Consider the following 10,447-nt stretch of genomic DNA (forward strand, 5'->3'; position numbering starts at 1 on the left):
AACACACAAAATGTCAATTTTATACTGGCTTAGATGTTTTGTTATTTAGTTCCTTTTTTATTATTTTTTTTTCTTTTAAACCAACCATATAACGTCGAGTTCTTCTACACGTTGGACGTTGTATTTTCCAGATTATGTTTTTAATTTATGGGGGGATTTGGCTTTGATGTGTACTCGCGTATAACGTCAAAGTTCAACGTCCCATAATAGAACAAACAACGTTAACAATAACCCAGTCCATCCTTTGATGTGAACTCTTTCACCAATTCGATGTTTTTTGGCCACAAATAACCTGAGTCATTCTATTTTTCTATAAATACTGTTTCTGAGCCTTAGATAACCTGTAGACATCCATTTATAGAATTTCTGCTATGAACTCCATCTATTAATTTTTTTTCTGTGTTTTCTGTTATCTCCTTCAAAGACACAAAAAAGATTGAAGAAGTATAGAAAACCAAAGGAAAAGGTTGATAGATTTGGATTTCGCATCCTTTCAAAACGCTACTCCTCCTTCACTAAACTACAAAACTTATGTAAACAAATTCATGTTAACTTTTTCCGTTGGTTTGCTATCAATTCCTCTACTAAACGAAGAAATTTCTTTGTTAACGATGAAGGCATGGTAGCAAACCAGAAGAAAATGTTAACACTTATGAATTTAAAATAGACTCTATTCAAAAAAATCCTTCTATATTTTAACAAAGAAAAAGGTTGAAAGATTTCGATTTTGCATCCTTTCAAAACGCTACAACCTCCATTCACAAAAATCCTTCTACATTTTAAAAATCCTGCGGATCTTTTCGTGGTTTGATTTTCATTTTCTTTGTATGTTTAGTGTTATTATGTTTTTCCTTTGTTTCGTTTCCATTTAGAACCTACATAATAATGGATTTCTTTTAGAAATCCTTCAAATAAATTTACGTTGAAAGGAAAAGACGTCCCTATGTGATTCCCAATTAACGTGGACGTCCCTCTGGTAACAACACAATTAATGCTCACAATGACTCCAATGAGTTTCACGTCGAAGCCCCCTAGAGTCAGACGTTATATGGGAATTTAAAAAGGAAAAAGAAAAAATAGAGCGACCTTTGCCTTCTGATAACAAATAATACGTCAGATGCCCAAGGAATTCGACGATTATTGTTGTATTAAAAGAAAAAAGAATTAAACCAAAAAGACACTTTGGAAGTCTGCAGAAATTGACATATATCATTTACGTAGTCTGGCATTTATTATTGAAGCCCATTTCAGGCCCATATCAGGCCTTTCCCAACAGTAATTATTTATGTAGACATCCATTTATAAAATTTCTTTTAACAACTCCAAGGTTTCTTTGTGTTAACTTGTAACAACTCCAAGACCTTTCAAAACGCTACAACATTCTTAAAATTCATAAACTCCTTCAAATCATTTCAAAAACATACCCTACAGGGGACGTCAAATATTTTCAAAATAGACGTGTTATTGGAGGTTAAAAAGGAAAACTAAAAAAAGATAAAAATAAAAAAAAAGAGCGACCAATGTCAGGCGTATAATGACGTTTTTTTTGCCAGAAATTATGTTTTTAATTTTTTATTTTAAACCATCCGACAAAACAACTTCAGCAAAACTTAAAAAAATGAATTATTCAAAAGCGATCAAACTGTGCAATTGTATAGATTTAAGTATTATATTTATAGAGTCAATTCGAAACCTCTGGTAACAATGTTAACCCTCGACAAGTGTAACCGAATCGTATCAAGTAATAATAGATGGTAAGACCAAGTATTGTTTCCCAAAGGACTCACGGCCTAAACAGTTATGTGATTTGTTGATTAAATTAGGCTTGTGAACGAATTCTTGTAAGTTTAAATGCAAATACTGAAAATTAAATATGAATGCATGTATTGATCAATTGGATCAAAAGAAGCAAAAGTGATTGAAATTATGGAATGATGATATTGTTCGGGTTTTCAATTAATCCTATCCACTCTCATGTATTCAAGAATTCATCTTTCTTCATTAATGTTAATGTCACTTTCTAATTTACCTTAAACCCGATGTCTCAGTGAAGAAAGCCTACTCCTAATCACTAGTTTACAATGTCTTGTCTCCCTAGCAATTATTCATGCATTACATTCGCACAGAAGCTTAAAGGCAACCAGTCCTCCTATCCCTATGTCTAGGCAATATTACTATTGGGAGAATTTCTTCATGTCTAGATTTATCTATATGTGTCCATACAAATAAAATCAATGATCATGCAACTTAATGAGTTAAACAAATCATGCATAGAGTATAGAAGAAAAACCCTAACAATTAATGAAAGAAAGCATATGGATTAAAGAACCAATTCAATACATGAGAGTTTCAAAGGATTACATTGATTCCCTAACAACAATGAAGGTTTATTCACCATAATCATGGTGAAACTAGATGAAAAATAATGAAAGAATGAAAGATAGAACCCTAGAATTTGAAGAGTGGAGCTTGAGCATCCAAAATCCTCCTCTAAGGGATGAAGAAAGTGTGATTTTGCTTCGTTCTGCCAAAATATACTAACCCTTGGTCAACTAAAACCTTATATAGACTCCTAAAGATTACAGAAAAGTGGCCCAAGGCCCATTAAAATGGCGCTCAGCGGTAAATGCGGTTCTTCTATTTGACGCTCAGCTCTAGTTTTACCCCTCAACGGTGACTGCGGGACTTCAAAGTGCCGTCAACGGTAATTTCTGCTCAGCGGTAAGTGCGGCTCTTCTTTTATGCACTTTTCTTCCTTTTCTAACTCTAACATATGGTTACTTCACTTCTTCCATTCAATTCATCTTAAAACCTGCAGAAACCAGAAAAACCAAGCATAAAACCCATCCAACTCTCTTATTTCCAAACCATAAGCCAAAAGCATGATTACAGGCTAGTTTCTAAGTCATAAAGGTTGTCTTTAAGGTTAAAATTAAGTCTAAAAATAACAGTTTTTCAACTTTTATCAAACAGCAAAAAATGAATACTCACAAACCTTTCACGTCGAAGTCCCTAGAGTTCAACGTTCTATGAGAATTTAATAAGGAAAAAGAAAACAAAGGAGTGACCTTTGCCTTGGGACTGCCTTTTATTATTGAAGCCAAAGGTCACCCCACATCAGGCCTTTCCCAACAATCATTTTTTTTTCTATAAATACAGTTTCAGAGCCTTAGATAACCTGCAAACATCAATTTATAAAATTTCTGATATGAACTCCATTTGTTAATTTTTTTCTTTGTGTTTTCTGTTATCTCCTTCAAGGACACAAAAAAGCTTGAAGCAGTATATAAAACCAAAGGAAAAGGTTGATAGATTTGGATTTCGTATCCTTTCAAAATGCTACTCCTCCTTCACTAAACTACAGATCTTCCGTAAACAAATTCATGTTAACTTTTTCCGTTGGTTTCCTGTCGATTCCTCTACTAAACGAAGAAATTTCTTTGTTAATGATGAAGGCATGGTAGCAAACCAGAGGAAAATGTTAACACTTATGAATTAAAACAGACTCTATTCAAAAAAAACCCCTTCTTCACTTTAACAAAGAAAAAGGTTGAAAGATTTCGATTTTGCACCCTTTCAAAACACTACAACCTCCATTCACAAAAATCCTTCTACATTTTAACAATCCTGCAGATCTTTTCGTGGGTTGATTTTCATTTTTAACGTATGTTTAGTGTTATTATGTTTTTTCTTTGTTTCGTTTCCATTTATAACTTACGTAATAATGGATTTCTTTTAGAAATTCTTCAAATAATTTTACGTCGAATACTGAAGGAAAAATGACGTCCCTATGTATTTCCCAAACAACATGGACGTCAAGTGGTGTCAATATTGGACGTGTATCTCTTTGTTTTAACGTAGCATTTATCATGCCCTGCCAACAGTCTTTTCCCATATACGTGGACTTCAAGTGGTGTCAGTATATGACGTGGATCTCTTCGTTTCTAACACAACATTTATCAAGCACAACCAACTGCGTTTTCCCATATAAAGTTGGACATTCTATTTGAATTTAAAAAGGATAAAACAAAAAAAGGGAGCGACCTTTTGGTTTGGTTAACGAATAATACGTCACATGCCCAAGAAATTGGACGTTTATTATTGGTTTAAACGAAAAAGAAATAAAAAGGGAGTAATCTGGCTGACAATAATACGTTGAAGTCTGAAGAATGACGTTAACCTCTTCGTGTCATAAGTTTTCTATTAATATTACGTCGGGTAGCTTTACTAATCAACGTACTATTGGTGTTCTAAAAGAATATAAAAACAAAAAGAGGGCAATTGTATACTCAATGTAATGATGTAACATTAAAAATTTCAATTACAATCATACAAGTGATTTAATAAATTTAAACAATTCAATCACCATTCACTAATGTTATTGCCAAAAGAGAATTTTATTAATATTCAAAAGATGATTACAACCAGCAAAACAAAAGATGGCTTAAGAAGCCACTGATTACAAAATTAAAATCAAACAACGAAAATCCATATTCTTCTGTTGCAGAATTATTGTTGATCCCTTTTTGGTTGTTCATATCACCTTCCTTTCTATTTTGTCGGTGAGTTTTCAATCCTTAAAGTCTTTTGTCAATGACTGTATCAACTTTCAATTTACTTGAGCCCCAAGAATCTTTTTAGCGATGCTGACATACAAAAGATGATTACAACCAACAAAACAAAAGATGGCTTAAGGAGTCACTGATTAAAAAATTAAAATCAAAGAACGAAAATCCATATTCTTTTGTTGTAGTTATCTTTCAATTTACTTGAGCCCAAGAATCTTTTTGTGCGATTCTAACATACAATCTATTTTCACCGCATAACATCTAGCCCACTCATCTTCTTTAGTTTTTGTCGAATCTATTTTGTTTGCCCTCCAAGAATCAGATATGGGATAGACTTGCTAATGATCATAATTTTTTATATTGGTGAATCCAATAAGTCCTGGATGTCCAATCCAAATTTGAAAGACAAAACCTTCTTTGCTGATCGGTTGATAAACGACAATCCCAATCCAAACCTCTTTGACTAGCTTCATACCCTTGACTTTGTTACAAAATGTTTCATCACTCATCTTTAAGTTGGTGTAGAACACGCTTACCAGTTCTAGATATCTTTGAGAAACCACGGTTTTAATCTTCCTTAGACTAGAAAGCTTCCGTCGAATGTCTTCATCACTAATCCAACCTATAGGATTAGCATTCTTTGCAATCCGGGCAACCTTCCATTTTCTTCTTGATGATGATGAAGAAGCCATTTCTGATCAGATTCTGGAACGTCTTTCACATTTCTAGGGTTTATAACTCTTCAATTTAGAAAACATTGAGTGTGTTTTCAAATCTAGTATTTATAAAGTTGTGCATCAAATCTTATCAGGCCCAACTAAAATTTTCAATCTTATATATCCCAATAAAATAATTTCAGTAACGACGAATTTATAAAGGGTTCAACATTTTATTATGCGGTTGAAGTTGAACTCTAACAATATAAGGATTGACTTCATGGACGACGAATTTCTAAAGGGTTCGACATTTTATTATGCGGAACTCAGACAATATAAGTTTCAATCTTGTTATATATCCCAATAAAATAATTTCAGCAACGACATATTTCTAAAGGGTTCGATGTTTTATTATGCAGAACTTTGACAATATAACTTTCAATCTTATATATCCCAATAAAATAATTTCAGCAACGACGCATTTCTACAGGGTTCGACATTTTATTCTCTGACAATATAAGGATTGACTTGATGGGCACTAGAGTAGTTGGGCGCATTAGTGGCTCCCAGCATTTTCTTTAAATATAGTTTCGGACCCTTTGGAACTACCCTTCGAAAACCAACACTACAGAGCTTCCGTAACCAAATTCATGTTAACTTTTTCCTTAGGATGACCATCAGTTCCTCTACTAAACGAAGACATTTCTTTGTTAACGATGAAGTCACAGTGGAAATCCTGAGGAAAATGTTAACACTTATGAATTTCAAAAACATTCTCCATTGTTTTTCTGTTTTTTTATTCAATTCCTGTGTTTTTTTTAATGTTGTTTCTTGTTCATGTAAAATCCTGAGGAAAATATTAACAGTTATGAATTTCAAAAACCCCATTGACTTTGTTACAAAATGTTTCATCACTCATCTTTAAGTTGGAGTAGAACACGGTCACCAGTTTCAGATATCTGTGAGAAACCACAGTTTTAATCTTCCTTAGACTAAAAAGCTTCCGTCGAATGTCTTCATCATTAATCCAAACTGTAGGATTAGCATTCCTTGCAATCCGAGCAACCTTCCATTTTCTTCTTGATGATGATGAAGAAGCAATTTCTGATCATATTTTGGAACGTCTTTCACATTTCTAGGGTTTGTAACTCTTCAATTTAGAAAACACTCAGTGCGTTTTGAAATCTAGTATTTATAAAGTTGTGCATCACTTCTTATTAGTTTCAGGCCCAACTAAAATTTTCAATTTTATATATCCCATTGAAATAATTTCATCAACGACGAATGTCAAAAGGGTTCGACGTTTTATTATGCGGTTGAAGTTGAACTCTGACAATATAAGGATTGTCTTGATGGGCGACGAATTTCTAAAGAGTTCGACATTTTATTATGCGGTTGAAATTGAAGTCTGACAATATAAGAATTGACTTGATGGGCACTGGAGTAGTGGGACGCATTAGTGGCTCCCAACATTTTCTTTAAATACAGTTTCAAATCCTTTGGAACTACCCTTTGAAAACCTACATTACAGAGCTTTCGTAACCAAATACATGTTAACTTTTTGCTTAGGGTGTCCATCAATACCTCTACTAAACAAAGACATTTCTTTGTTAACGATGAAGGCATGGTGGATACCCTAAGGAAACTGTTAACACTTATGAATTTCAAAAACATTCTCCATTGTTTTTGCTGTTTTTTTTTTATTTAATTCGTGTGTGTTTTTAATGTAGTTTCTTGTTCAAGTAAAAGATATAGGACGTTGAATAGAAATCGAATTCGACGACAAACTTTAATAGGGAAATTAAAAGTTAATAAACTTCAAGGTATAAAAATGAATATTTCTGCAGGCAAATAAACCGTCATATAGTTTGATTAAATCTATCATGTATCATTGTCAGAAACAAAATTCTTAAACCCTTCCTGTAAATGTCTAAATCATGTTCTCAAATGGCTTCTTCATCTTCACGACGTGGAAAGAAGGTTGCACACCTTCTAAGAAATGCTAGTCCAAAGGGGTGGATCAGTGATGATGAAGAACGATACAAATTTGTGGTAGAAGCAAAATTTGGGTGGATTTCGTTTCAAGTAGTTCAATTTCATTCATATTCATAGTGATTACAATCAGATTAGAAGCAAAACAGACACAGAACAGAAACACAAAACCGACTCCATACTAAAATTCTAAGCCTCTATTCTAATTTAGAATATTTCCATTGAATCCTCCTCACTAGACTCTTCACTTGAATCTTCAGTTGGAGAATCATTTTTATTCTTTTTCTCATGCAGAGCGTCTATCTTCTGTTCGAGTCTCCTGAGTTTTTCAACAACAAATCTTTCAAAATTGGTTTCAGGGACGAAGTTGGTGCGGTCTTCATTTAGTGCATGTGTGCTTCCAGAACTTTGAAGCACACATATGAATTTCAAAAACATTCTCCATTGTTTTTCTGTTTTTTTTTATTTAATTCGTGTGTGTTTTTAATGTAGTTTCTTGTTCAAGTAAAAGATATAGGACGTTGAATAGAAATCGAATTCGACGACAAACTTTAATAGGGAAATTAAAAGTTAATAAACTTCAAGGTATAAAAATGAATATTTCTGCAGGCAAATAAACTGTCATATAGTTTGATTAAATCTATCATGTATCATTGTCAGAAACAAAATTCTTAAACCCTTCCTGTAAATGTCTAAATCCTGTTCTCAAATGGCTTCTTCATCTTCACGACGTGGAAAGAAGGTTGCACACCTTCTAAGAAATGCTAGTCCAAAGGGGTGGATCAGTGATGACGAAGAACGATACAAATTTGGATGTTATAGAAAACTCTTCAAGGTGGTCCCTCACAAGTTCTTGGATGTGGAACTATTCAGAAGGGAGGGGTTTATCTTTCAAGAATGGCTTGTAGATGTTGGTCTTCTAAAATTTGTAGAAATGACCGGTGATTGCTATCCTGACCTGGTACAGGTCTTCTACCACAATCTGAAGGTTGTCGATGGTGTTATATGCTCTCGGGTGAAAGGTGTCGATATTAAAATTGATGACAAAATATGACTATCTTTTATTGGTCTCAAAGCAGAAGGTTTCATGTCTCATGAAAGAAATTTTGAACTCAACCAATGGACCAAAAAGAAGAAAATTTATAAGGAATATCTGAGAAGTCCAACAAGGATAAAGGTATACAAGTCGTATCTACTTGATGGTTTCAAAATGGAAGAAAAAATGTGTGCTTTTGTACTTACTTGGGTAATACTACCTTGAAGATGTTTACGTGATCGTCTAACTACTGCAGATTTATTTTTGGTTCATGCCATAAAAAGCCGAATACCAACCAACTAGGTTGTTGTCATGAGATTGCACATGATTGAAATTGCAAGTAGTCATGAACATATTCTGCCATATTGTGTTTTTATCAGCCGTGTATTGAAGCATCATCAAGTTGATTTTACTGGTGAAAAAAATTTTGGTGCACCGAATCAAATGAAATATGAAAAGTGGCATTGAGACATAATGGTCTAAAGAAAACAAAACATGGCTGGGTGTTCAAGGATGTTGACGAAACTCCTTCTACTTTCACTCCACAGACTGAGTTTGAAAGATTTGTTGTGGATCAATTTCAAATGCTTTCAACAAGAATTTCAAAAGTTGAAAAATCACTGATCATGATTCACAAGAAATCAGATGAAGACAATGCTCCTATAACTCCCTCAACAAGTGAATCTGATGATGATGACAACACAACAGAAGTTGAGTCTATGGAGACATCTGACTCAGATTAGGAAGAAAAGTCCATTTAAGTTTATTTTTCTGAAATTAATGTAACTTTTTAATGTATTTTAGTATATTTTAGTATGTTTGAACTCTGTTTGAAATTTTAATATATACTTTTCGTGGTTATATTTTCATATTTTTCCTTTGTTTAATGTTATTATGGGTTTTTTTTTAAAAAAATAGGAAAAAATAAATGTTACGTCGCATATTATAAAAGTTGACGTCAAAGATCAAGTTAATTTTTATAAATACATTTGCGCATCCTTGATCTAGTCCTCCACTCATAAAATTTAGTCGTAAATTGTCATCTTATATCATATTTTTTATGGTTCCTCATAGCTCTTCCAAGGTCACAAAAGTTAGGGTGACGCATGAAAGAGCTATAAGAGACATAAGAAATAAGTTAACAGATTTGGATTTCGTTTCAAGTAGTTCAATTTCATTCATATTCATAGTGATTACAATCAGATTAGAAGTAAAACAGACACAGAACAGAAACACAAAACCGACTCCATACTAAAATTCTAAGCCTCTATTCTAATTTAGAATATTTCCATTGTATCCTCCTCACTAGACTCTTCACTTGAATCTTCAGTTGGAGAATCATTTTTATTCTTTTTCTCATGCAGAGCGTCTATCTTTTGTTCGAGTCTCCTGAGTTTTTCAACAATAAATCTTTCAAAATTGGTTTCAGAGACGAAGTTGGTGCGGTCTTCATTTAGTGCATGTGTGCTTCCAGAACTTTGAACCATATTCTCTTCAACCTTGAAGCACCATCCCTTTGTCGTCTTCACAAGGCCAATGAAAGTCAAGGTGTTTCGATTTATCACATTTGAGCAGTTACAAGAGCCTTTCTTTTCACCACTAACATCCACACCTTGACGGGTCAGGATTTTGCTGATAAACACAACATATGGTAGATGTCGTGCATGTTTGGTTCCTACATCAATCATATGATCTTTTATTACGTCCACCCAATTGGTAGGAACATCATTCTTGATGCAATACAGCAGAAAAACATCTTCAGTTGTTATTATGTCTTGTACTTGTACAGGTCTAGCAGGTAAAATCACCCTAGAAAGAATGTATGTTGTTATCTTTTCTTCTTTACTCAGTCCCTCATGCACATATAATCTTTCAATTGTGCATCTCCCAGGAAACCTTAACCAGTTACTGTACACGTGCTTTTTCTTCAGCCATCTGTTTGTTTCTGAGTAATGTAAGTGAGAGAATAACCCTTCGGCTTTTAATCCAGCAAGTTGAAACCAGACATCATTGTCAATGTGAACATTTACTCCTTTTACTCGAGAATGAAGGACACCATCTATGTTTCTCATATTGTTGTAGAAGACCCTTACTAAGTCAGGGTATCAATCACCCTTCATCTGGACAAGTGTAGAGAGACCTTGAGTTTCAATCCATTCCTGGAAGTGAAATCCCTCCTTTTCAAATAAGTCGAG

The sequence above is a fragment of the Vigna angularis genome, chromosome 1 (genome assembly GCF_016808095.1).
Source record: "Vigna angularis cultivar LongXiaoDou No.4 chromosome 1, ASM1680809v1, whole genome shotgun sequence".
NCBI lineage: Eukaryota > Viridiplantae > Streptophyta > Magnoliopsida > Fabales > Fabaceae > Vigna > Vigna angularis.